Raw genomic sequence first — 12,080 nt, forward strand, 5'->3', positions numbered from 1 at the left:
AAAATAACTCCTAGTAGGAGGTGGAAGCAGAAGGCGCCCGAGGGGAGAGAAAAGCCATAGCATCTGTATATGCTTCTTGATCTGGTCAACTAGATCTTCCACCTTCTTTCTGAAAAGATTATCCCACCCCCCGACAAGGAACATCTGCTATCCTCTGCTGGACCGAATGGTCCAGGTCAAAAACAAGCAGCCATGAAAGTCTGTACATTGCTATATCCTGAGGAGACATCCAGGATGCTACATCAAAAGTGTCGTATACGCCCCCGGCCAACAATTTATACCTTCTGCTGCTTGACCAGCTGGTGAAAAGGTTCGGACTGCTCCGGAAGGAGGGCATCGACCAAACTAGACAGCTGTTGCACCGAGTTTCAAAGTGGATACTCGTGAAGAGCTGGTATGACAGGCAATGAGCATAGCAGCCTGATACATCTTCGGCCCAAAAGAAGCCAAGGTTCTAGCTTCTCTACCTGGGGGCGCCGAAGCATAGTCTCTAGAACTCTTGGCTCTCTTGAGGGCAGAGTCCACCACCATGGAGTTGTGGGGTAACTGAGGTCTCATCAACCCAGGTTCCCTGTGGATCAGATTCTGAGAATCTGTCTTTGGGATTATGGGGGCAGAGGGGACGCTCAGGTTTTGCATAAGGACTTCTCTGAGTACCTTATGCAAAGAAGCTGTCACTGCCTCTCTAGGTGGAGAAGTGTAGTCTAGGACCTCGAGCATCTCAGCCCTGGGCTCATCTACTACGTCTATGGGGAATGGAATGGCCTGAGCCATTTCCCATACAAAAGAAAAGGCGAGGCTCTCAGGTGAAGACAGTCTCCTTTCAGGTGAAGGACCGGACCGAGCCCCAAAACGTTTCTTTCTTTGGGCTTCTCGAGCCAGTCGAGTTCTTTTCTTCATATAAAGACAAAGGGTACAACGAGCTGGGCTATGGTCAGGCCCAAGGCACTGTATATACCACGAATGCGTATCAGTGCCGGAGATGGTCCAGTTGCAGAGAGTACAGAGTTTGAAGCCACTGGGAGTCTTCAATGACATGGAAGGGAAGACTGCCCTAGCTAAATAAAAAAACCTGATTGTGCTAAGAAAGAGAGCACAAAAAAAGAGAAACCCAAACAAGCAGGCCTAAGGACGGCCGCGACTAAAAAGAACAGAAACTTAATGCGGGTCAAAAAAACTAAGAAAATAAAGGAGATATATATATACAGTGGGTGAAATAAGTATTTGATCCCTTGCTGATTTTGTAAGTTTGCCCACTGACAAAGACATGAGCAGCCCATAATTGAAGGGTAGGTTATTGGTAACAGTGAGAGATAGCACATCACAAATTAAATCCGGAAAATCACATTGTGGAAAGTATATGAATTTATTTGCATTCTGCAGAGGGAAATAAGTATTTAATCCCTCTGGCAAACAAGACCTAATACTTGGTGGCAAAACCCTTGTTGGCAAGCACAGCGGTCAGACGTCTTCTGTAGTTGATGATGAGGTTTGCACACATGTCAGGAGGAATTTTGGTCCACTCCTCTTTGCAGATCATCTCTAAATCATTAAGAGTTCTGGGCTGTCGCTTGGCAACTCGCAGCTTCAGCTCCCTCCATAAGTTTTCAATGGGATTAAGGTCTGGTGACTGGCTAGGCCACTCCATGACCCTAATGTGCTTCTTCCTGAGCCACTCCTTTGTTGCCTTGGCTGTATGTTTTGGGTCATTGTCGTGCTGGAAGACCCAGCCACGACCCATTTTTAAGGCCCTGGCGGAGGGAAGGAGGTTGTCACTCAGAATTGTACGGTACATGGCCCCATCCATTCTCCCATTGATGCGGTGAAGTAGTCCTGTGCCCTTAGCAGAGAAACACCCCCAAAACATAACATTTCCACCTCCATGCTTGACAGTGGGGACGGTGTTCTTTGGGTCATAGGCAGCATTTCTCTTCCTCCAAACACGGCGAGTTGAGTTCATGCCAAAGAGCTCAATTTTTGTCTCATCTGACCACAGCACCTTCTCCCAATCACTCTCGGCATCATCCAGGTGTTCACTGGCAAACTTCAGACGGGCCGTCACATGTGCCTTCCGGAGCAGGGGGACCTTGCGGGCACTGCAGGATTGCAATCCGTTATGTCGTAATGTGTTACCAATGGTTTTCGTGGTGACAGTGGTCCCAGCTGCCTTGAGATCATTGACAAGTTCCCCCCTTGTAGTTGTAGGCTGATTTCTAACCTTCCTCATGATCAAGGATACCCCACGAGGTGAGATTTTGCGTGGAGCCCCAGATCTTTGTCGATTGACAGTCATTTTGTACTTCTTCCATTTTCTTACTATGGCACCAACAGTTGTCTCCTTCTCGCCCAGCGTCTTACTGATGGTTTTGTAGCCCATTCCAGCCTTGTGCAGGTGTATGATCTTGTCCCTGACATCCTTAGACAGCTCCTTGCTCTTGGCCATTTTGTAGAGGTTAGAGTCTGACTGATTCACTGAGTCTGTGGACAGGTGTCTTTCATACAGGTGACCATTGCCGACAGCTGTCTGTCATGCAGGTAACGAGTTGATTTGGAGCATCTACCTGGTCTGTAGGGGCCAGATCTCTTACTGGTTGGTGGGGGATCAAATACTTATTTCCCTCTGCAGAATGCAAATAAATTCATATACTTTCCACAATGTGATTTTCCGGATTTAATTTGTGATGTGCTATCTCTCACTGTTACCAATAACCTACCCTTCAATTATGGGCTGCTCATGTCTTTGTCAGTGGGCAAACTTACAAAATCAGCAAGGGATCAAATACTTATTTCCCCCACTGTATATATATATATATATTGTGATAAGAGGGTGTCCTATAGGGTGTAGGCCACTAGAGGGCGCTAGAAGAAGGGGGAGGTCGCTAGGACCGGGGAGAGCCTTGGGAGGTCCACAGGTGCCGGCGGTTATGGGCTGGGTCCTGGGTAGCTAATTAACCACTTTATACCCCACCGGAGTTGTAGTGAGCTAGCAGCAGAGAAGAGAGAGCCCCTGAAAGATACTGGCTAACCTTATGGACTTGGGGGGGACTGGGTGTCCAACGGAGATCAGCAGGCTGAAAGTCCTGGGGTAAGAAGTCCCTAAAGCATTAGAGTTTGACTGTGTCTCTAGAACTGTGTGTTCAAAGAGGGACTGTGTGTCCAAGAAGAAAAGACTGTGTGTCAAGAACTGTGTGTTCAAAGAGGGACTGTGTGTCCGAAGATGAAGAGACTGTGTGTCAAGAACTGTGTGTTCAAAGAGGGGACTGTGTGTCCAAAGTACTGAGAGAAGCAGGCTGCAAAGCCTGGGGTTGAGAGTCCCCAAAGTACTGGTGTAGTACTGAGCCCATGTATCTGTGTGGGGAGGCTCAGTGGGAAGATCTATGAAAGCATAAAGTGTTAAAATAGAAGAAGTGTGCCCAGGGGCTGGAATAAAGAGTTGCCTGAGAAATATGCAGTCGGTGAGACCTGCTTAATTTGCTGAGTGGAAACCAAGTCACCCTGAGTGAGAAGGGGTAGCACACTAATCTGCATATGATTTGCATATTGAGAACCAGGTCACCCTGAGTGATAAGGGGGATATCACAATATATATATATATATTTTTTTTTAACAAACCAAAGAAAAACAGAAAATAAAGGCAAAATGCCGATTAAAGAAGAAGGCACTGAAGGCTTTCCTGGGCGAAAAAACGGAGCCAAAAAAACTGCCGCTCCTTGCACGGAAAAATAACTGAGGGTGGGAAGGCACTCTGCGAATGCGCAGTCAGATGCACATTGCACTCATAAGGCTCTAGCAAGTTTTTGCTTTATGGAATGCCAGTTCCCGGGCTGGTGCAGATCACCGACCCACTTGTGAGAATCATTCAGCCTGCTTGTCCTCGGAGAAGGAATGGAACCTGGTTCCCCAAGATCTCAACCCACTGCCAACCATCAGGCAGCAGCAGGAATCAAACCCAGTTCCCCAGGTTCGCAACCTGCTACACTAACCATGAGGCCAGACCTCCACTCCATGGTTAAGGCAGTGAAGAAAGGGGGCTTTTATAGCACACTTGCCGCTCCCAAAGTAAGACTCCATGGGTTTGGGAAGCAACAGCCATATCCTGCAGCTACTGTGATGAATGCTGAACAATAACAGAGTATTTTTCTAGCAAAGGATGAGCAGAAGCAGGAGGCAATAGGGGAACCTGTGCACTAGCTCATTCAGGATGTTGGCTGAAGAGATTATTGGAACAGTCAGTCTTCTATCAGATGTTAATGGATATTGAGATTGGTCCCAAAGGCCCCATGGGGCTCACATGACTCAGATCATAGAAGTCCTGAAGCCTCTGATGGGCGCCATGGAGGAACTGAGCTGAAAGGTAATCATGGGCACACAAAACCTTGATAGTGAATATTTTGACAGAGGGTTCTTAGCAGCAAGAAAGTAACTTAGATGTGTTGGTATTAGTGGACACCTTACACATGAGCATAGTTTAGGGAAGGGGCAAGGGGGCATTGCCCATCCCCAAACTAGCTGCCCATAAGAACACAGGCACCCTATCACTAATTTCTCCACCTGGCATCTGCTGTGCATAAGTACATAAGTATTGCCATACTGGGAAAGACCAAAGGTCCATCAAGCCCAGCATCCTGCTTCCAACAGTGGCCAATCCAGGTCACAAATATCTGGCAAGATCTCCAAAAAGTACAAACCATTTTATACTTCTTATCCCAGAAATAGTGGATTTTCCACAAGTCCATTTAATAATGGTCTATGGACTTTTCCTTTAGGAAGCCGTCCAAACCTTTTTTAAACTCCACAAAGTTAATCACCTTTACCACATTCTCCGCAAACAAATTCCAGAGTTTAATTACACATTGAGTGAAGAAAATGTTTCTCCGATTCGTTTTAAATTTACTACACTGTAGCTTCATCGCATGCCCCCTAGTCCTAGTATTTTTGGAAAGCGTAAACAGACGCTTCACATCTACCCGTTCAACTCCACTCATTATTTTATAGACCTCTACCATATCTCCCCTCAGCCGCCTTTTCTCCAAGCTGAAGAGCCCTAGCCGCTTTAGCCTTTCCTCATAGGGAAGTCGTCCCATCCCCTTTATCATTTTTGTTACCCTTCTCTGCACCTTTTCTAATTCCACTATATCTTTTTTGAGATGCAGCGACCAGAACTGAACAAAATATTCGAGGTGCGGTCGCACCAAGGAGCAATACAAAGGCATTATAACATCCTCATTTTTGTTTTCCATTCCTTTCCTAATAATACCTAACATTCTATTTGCTTTCTTAGCCGCAGCAGCACACTGAGCAGAAGGTTTCAACGTATCATCAACGACGACAACTAGATCCCTTTCTTGGTCTGTGACTCCTAACATGGAACCTTGCATGACGTAGCTATAATTCAGGTTCCTCTTTCCCACATGCATCACTTTGCACTTGCTCATATTAAACGTCATCTGCCATTTAGACGCCCAGTCTCCCAGTCTCGAAAGGTCCTCTTGTAATTTTTCACAATCCTTCCGCGATTTAACGACTTTGAATAACTTTGTGTCATCAGCAAATTTAATTACCTCACTAGTTACTCCCATCTCTAGGTCATTTATAAATCAATGAAAAAGCAACGGTCCCAGCACAGACCCCTGGGGAACCCCACTAACTACCCTCTCGACGAGGACGCTTTGGCGTCGACTCCTTGCCGGCACCGGAACCCTGGTGCATCGAGGGCGACCGATGACGGTGCTTTTTTGATTTTTTGCGATGCCCGTCATCGGCGCCAGGTGGAGCAGAGGAGGAGGAGGTCAATCCCCCTCGGTCACGAGGAACCGGGTCCGACAGGGTTCGGTCCCGAGGGCCATGGGCAGAGGGAGTGACCGGGGCCGATTGCCCACGCGGCCTCTCACCCCTACCTTCACCGGAGGACCGGCGGGCCGACGGGACCTGTGCTCCTGGGGTCGATGCCATCGGTGCCGATTTCTCGGGCATCGATACCGGTACCGAAGAACCGGCCGTCGATACCGATGCCGTCGAGGTCGACGTCGAGGGGCCGGCGCAAGTTCCAAAAAGACGGTCCCGAAGAACTTGCCTCGCAACCTGAGTCCGTTTCCGGAGACCGAGACTCAGGGAACACGACTTGATATTGTGCTCCGGCCCGAGGCACCAAGCGTGGGTGTCGGTCTGCGAGATCGGCCGGCCGCACCGACCACACTTTTTAAATCCACTCGGGACCTTCGAGAACATCGACGGAAAAATCGCGTCGGCGAAGTTAAAGTCGTCGATGGTGGCGGTAATCACACCTCGAAAAAAGAAATCAACCTTGCGGCCACAAGGCCGCAACGCGACGCCCCCGCTAGAAACGAGGGAAAAAGGGAGCGCGTGCTCCTTTTTTTTTTTTTTTTTTTTAAAAGAAAGAAAAGTGGAGCGCGCGGCAACGAAATAAATAAAATAAAAAGGTTCGCGTAAACGCGACGGTTTTTCCGGGGCTGAAAACAGAGAGAGCGGCGAAGGCACGACTCTCTCCAGTCGCGGAAAAAAAGGAACTGGCGGGAACGGTCGCGCACGGGCGGGAAGACGGCCGCGCATGCGCGGTGGGCGTGCCCTGCGTGCGGACCGCCCGCGAAGCTTCTTCCGGTTGGTGGGGGCTGACGCGGACGTCACCCAGTCGTGAGAACAAGCAGCCTGCTTGTCCTCGGAGAATAATGAAATCTGGACAGAAAAGCAGAAACATAACTGGAAGGAAAAGATCAATCCTGGATATGGATGCAATGAAAGACATGAAGACAGTTGAAGAGAGAAAAATTACAAAGGGAAAAAGAAACCCTGGCAAGAGATTTAGCAGAAACCACAGACTGAAATAAAAACGATTAAAATTTTAATGACCAGACCACACAAGTAGAAAACAGAATTTTATTTTTCATTCAGGATAAAGTAGTGTTGTAGCTGTGAATTGTATTCCACAAAAGTGCCTTCATGGTTGCTATTTTAAGGATTCGGGACGTGTCAGTTGAATGTTTTTGTTTTTGAAGATGCATATGTTCTATTTAAATGATTCACAGCCAGCGTTTTGCAAGATGGCACTTAGAAACAAAAACCTCAATATCCAGCACATTTTTTTCACGTTAAAATTTCTTTGAAGGGTTTTTTATTTTTTTAATTTAAAGACCAATGATTGAAGTTTCAGCCTGGTATCAGATTCAAAGGTTTCCGAGGGCTATTTTCCTCTATTTTCTAAGTTATAGGTAGACTTCAGTTTACTTTTTTCAGGTCTTTGTTGGTTCACATTGTATCAGGCAGATCTGTGTGTATCTCTTCTATTGCACTACTAAATGCTAAGAAGCCCATAGGTATAAAATGGGCTTCCTAGTATTTAGTGCATTTTAGATCTGGAACTCTCCTTCACTCATCAAATCACTTCCCTTGCCCGAGTCTGTTTCTTCACTTTATGGCAATTCAAAGCTGCCAGAACCTACTTAGATCTTTCTTCACAAAAGACACTTCTCTTTCTACTTTTGATCTCTCGCCTTGACTGGACTATTGCAAAATTCATCGACTTCAAACTATTCAGAATACTGCTACTAGGATCCTTCTACACACTTCAAGATTCGACCGTGTCACACCCCTTCTTACTCCACTGCACTTGTTACCAATCTCTTTTCACATCCTTTACAAAATTCTGGTTCTGTTCCATAAGGATTTCTTCCTCCCGCGGGAGGAGGTGGAGATGAAAATGGTAATGGAATTCAAACATGCGTGGGATAAACACAAAGAAATCCTGTTTAGAAGGAATGGTTCTGTGGAATCTTAGCGGAGATTGGGTGGCGACGCCAGTAATTGAAAACAAAACTGGTTCTACGGTCTGTGCCCTGAGAAAGGCAAGGACAAATCAAACTCTGGTATACATATAAAGTATCACATACCATGTAAATGAGTTTATCTTGTTGGGCAGACTGGATGGACCGTACAGCTCTTTATCTGCCGTCATTTACTATCATCCATCTTATCCCTCCTCTTCTTTAATTTCATATACTCCTCCCAGACTTCTTCGTACATTTAATAACAATCGCCTCTGAATCCCAGCTCTAAAAGAGGCTCACTTGGATTCTACTCGTTCTCGTGCCTTTTTCTGGCTTGCTTCCTTCCCTGTGGAACTCTCCCTGCTCCTATTCGCCTGGAGCCTTCCTACCTTAAATTTAAGACTCTGTTGAAGACAACTGTTCGAAATGGCCTTTTCCATTCATCCAGGCCCAGATAGTTCCTAGCAAATCTACTAGCCTTCTGTACAAAGTCTTCCCTCCCTTCTTTCTCTGTCCTTTTATTTACTGCCATTCCTCTCTAACTATATTTAATTATTGTGTACATCACCTTGTTATTCTTGTGATGAAAGGTGATTAAGTATCAATAAACCAAAAAATCAAGTCTACATATTTCTATTTTTAGTTTGTAGCTACTTATTATATATTTGGTGAGGGTCTATCTGCGTTCTGTGTGTATGGAAGAGACCAGGTATTCTTCTAGCACTGAATGTCTGTGTAGGATCAATCTGTACTAATCTGGCTTGTTTAGTTTTCTAATAGATGTATTGATAGTCTAGTGCCCTCCACAATGTTTACCGTGCAGCCTTTTCTTAGGTAGGCCCTTCTTGTGTGACTGCTGGAAATTACTGTTATTATGGAATGGTAGAATTGCTCTATAGTTCCTGAGTGACATTTGTAAGGTTTTGTATTTTAAAATATGCCTGATATTAGATTTGAATTTAGATTATACTTTTCTCAATTGTAGTTCAAGGCAAGCTACATTCAGATAACTATTCTGTTAATGGTCTAGGAGGGCTTGCAGTCTAAGTGTGTACCTGGGGCAATGGAGTTTTAAGTGACTTGTCCAAGAAATCAAGGAATGGCAGTGGGATTTGGTCTCTGGCTTCCCTGGTTGGCAGCCTGCTGCTCTAACCATTAGGTACTGCTAATACAGATGATACCTATTCCAAACATGTTTGGGTATGTTTGATAACCCAACAATAAAGGAAAGGCTGGCAGATCTGAAGCCTGATGGCCACCTGGTAACCTACTAGGCAAATCAGTTTATGGTTGCTGGTAGGTAACCACAGGATTTCTGTTGAAGTGCTGTTAAACATTACTGTTCACATGGCCAACAGGAAGATGCTGGACCAGGGAGGTAGAACCGACTGCTAGCTAAGTGTTAAAGTACCTGCATATATTACCAGAATATGCAAATACTATTGTTTATATGTAGTACTATTTTAGGGTACGTTTATTTAGAATTTTTGGCACATAATTTCCTGAGTGGCGTTCAGCCAGCAGTAACAAAATAATAGGGAGTGGCAGCTGGTGGCTCTGCACCACAGACACCTTAAAGGGGTCCTTCAGTATTCAAAAATGCCCCTACTGTACCTTTACTGCTGACGTAGGTGGTGCTCTCAACCATAAGGATTTCAATTTGCCCCATCATACCCCATCCCACCCCACCTTACTCCTATCGATCTGAGCCTCCACAAACAGTTGAGTCACTAACTGCCCATGATGGATTGGAGGAAGAAAGTAGAGGTCAGAATAAAAAGCAAGAAAATAGGGAAACTTCTGTGCAAAAATAGATTTGGAAGGGACATTTTAAGGGCAATTCTATAACAGGACATCTATAGTTAGGTACCTGATGTGAGCCTATTCTGTGAAGGTAAGTAGGTGCCTACTTTCCTTTAAGGAATATGCACCTACCAGGTGCCTAAATATAGGTGCTCTGTTATAGAACTGTCCTTTATGCATGTGTGTGGGGGGGGGGGGGGGGGGGGGGGGGAGGGGTAGAAGTGGCATGATCCCCGAGCCCCTCTGGTGCTGTTGTGGGGAGATGGAAAGTCAGATGGTGGGGTTGAGCAGCTTCTTTTGTGGTGTGGTGTTCTGCTAGGGTGTATGTTCTGCCTAGGGATTTGTAACAGTCCAGCTTGTTCTGTTTTGGTATACTGATGTTCTAGGAAGTACTTCTAATTGGTGATCATTGTAAACTGATATACTATTAATGCTCATCTCAGCCCTTTCACTGGGTTTAAAACAGCTTCCTTCAGAAACTTGTAAAGTGTAAGCAGTATATCAAAGTGTGTATGTTCCTTGTCAATGTTATACCCTACAAACTTCTGAAGGAGGCTGTTTTTGAAACAATGAAAAATGTTGAGATGAGCATTAACAGTACATCTGAGAGTCAGATCATCTCCGGGCAGCATAACTCATCTGAAAATGTTATTCTGGAAGATAAGAAACTACTTGCTGTCACCATCAGCCATTTTGCCAACCCAAATACAGCTTTTCTATATCTACGGCCTGTGTATTTTTAAGATTCATCCTGGCATGGTATGGGGAAATATTGGAGTACTGGAGAAGAGGAAGTGCTGGCTAAAGGAAGGGAGGAAGAGCAGGGCTTTGGAGAGGGAGAAAGAGAGCAGACCACAATAGTAAAGGTGAAGGGAGAGTGAAAGTGTGCACTGCCCTTGAAAATTCATTGGGATGTGAGTGGGGGCGCCATGAGACAACTTCCCTTGGTGCTGGCTCATTTCAGTGAATTAAAAAAAAAAGTCTTTGTTGTCCAATAGACTGGGTTCCTATCCAGTCCATTTTTTTTAGGTAACCATAATGAATATGTATTAAATGTATATATACAAATGAATAAGCTAATGTGTTACAGCCCACACTTTGCCCCCCCCCCCCCCCACCACCAAATGGAAGAGTCAAACTATACCTATGACCTTACAGCTGAAAGTATAAAACAGATAAAACACCTCAAAGGGTGCTTACATGCTAGCCATCTTGTGTGACCTCTGGATGAACCATCCTGTGTTTGTGAAGACCTAGCTAAACTATGACACAGTGATGGGACTGGAGATACATTCAAGCCAAGTTCTGGTGGCTGACCTTTAGAGCTAGAGTGATCTTGGATGACTGGATATATATAAGTAATGCCATACTGGGAAAAGACCAAGGGTCCATCGAGCCCAGCATCCTGTCCACGACAGCGGCCAATCCAGGCCAAGGGCACCTGGCAAGCTTCCCAAACGTACAAACATTCTATACATGTTATTCCTGGAATTTTGGATTTTTCCAAGTCCGTTTAGTAGCGGTTTATGGACTTGTCCTTTAGGAAACCGTCCAACCCCTTTTAAAACTCTGCTAAGCTAACCGCCTTCACCACTTTCTCCGGCAACGAATTCCAGAGTTTAATTACACGTTGGGTGAAGAAAAATTTTCTCCGATTTGTTTTAAATTTACTACACTGTAGTTTCATCGCATGCCCCCTAGTCCTAGTATTTTTGGAAAGCGTGAACAGAAGCTTCACATCCACCTGTTCCACTCCACTCATTATTTTATATACCTCTATCATGTCTCCCCTCAGCCGTCTCTTCTCCAAGCTGTATAGCCCTAGCCTCCTTAGTCTTTCTTCATAGGGAAGTCGTCCCATCCCCGCTATCATTTTAGTCGCCCTTCGCTGCACCTTTTCCAATTCTACTATATCCTTCTTGAGATGTGGCGACCAGAATTGAACACAATACTCAAGGTGCGGTCGCACCATGGAGCGATACAACGACATTATAACATCCTCACACCTGCTTTCCATACCTTTCCTAATAATACCCAACATTCTATTCGCTTTCTTAGCCGCAGCAGCACACTGAGCAGAAGGTTTCAGTGTGTTATCGACGACGACACCCAGATCCCTTTCTTGGTCCGTAACTCCTAACGTGGAACCTTGCATGACGTAGCTATAATTCGGGTTCTTTTTTCCCACATGCATCACCTTGCACTTGCTCACATTAAACATCATCTGCCATTTAGCCGCCCAGTCTCCCAGTCTTGTAAGGTCCTCTTGTAATTTTTCACAATCCTGTCGTGATTTAACGACTTTGAATAACTTTGTGTCATCAGCAAATTTAATTACCTCGCTAGTTACTCCCATCTCTAAATCATTTATAAATATATTAAAAAGCAGCGGTCCTAGCACGGACCCTTGAGGAACCCCACTAACTACCCTTCTCCATTGTGAATACTGCCCATTTAACCCCACTCTGTTTCCTAGCCTTCAACCAGCTTTTAATC

At 45.3% G+C, this 12,080-nt stretch overlaps 1 protein-coding gene across 3 annotated transcripts in view; it reads right to left on the reverse strand.

Annotated features, from left to right (window-relative positions):
- The window catches only part of MCUR1 (mitochondrial calcium uniporter regulator 1), a 137,807-nt gene that overhangs the window by 100,694 nt on the left and 25,033 nt on the right, over positions 1-12,080 (reverse strand). The window lies entirely within an intron of this gene.

Source organism: Microcaecilia unicolor, chromosome 1 (assembly GCF_901765095.1).
Source record: "Microcaecilia unicolor chromosome 1, aMicUni1.1, whole genome shotgun sequence".
NCBI classification, from domain to species: domain Eukaryota; kingdom Metazoa; phylum Chordata; class Amphibia; order Gymnophiona; family Siphonopidae; genus Microcaecilia; species Microcaecilia unicolor.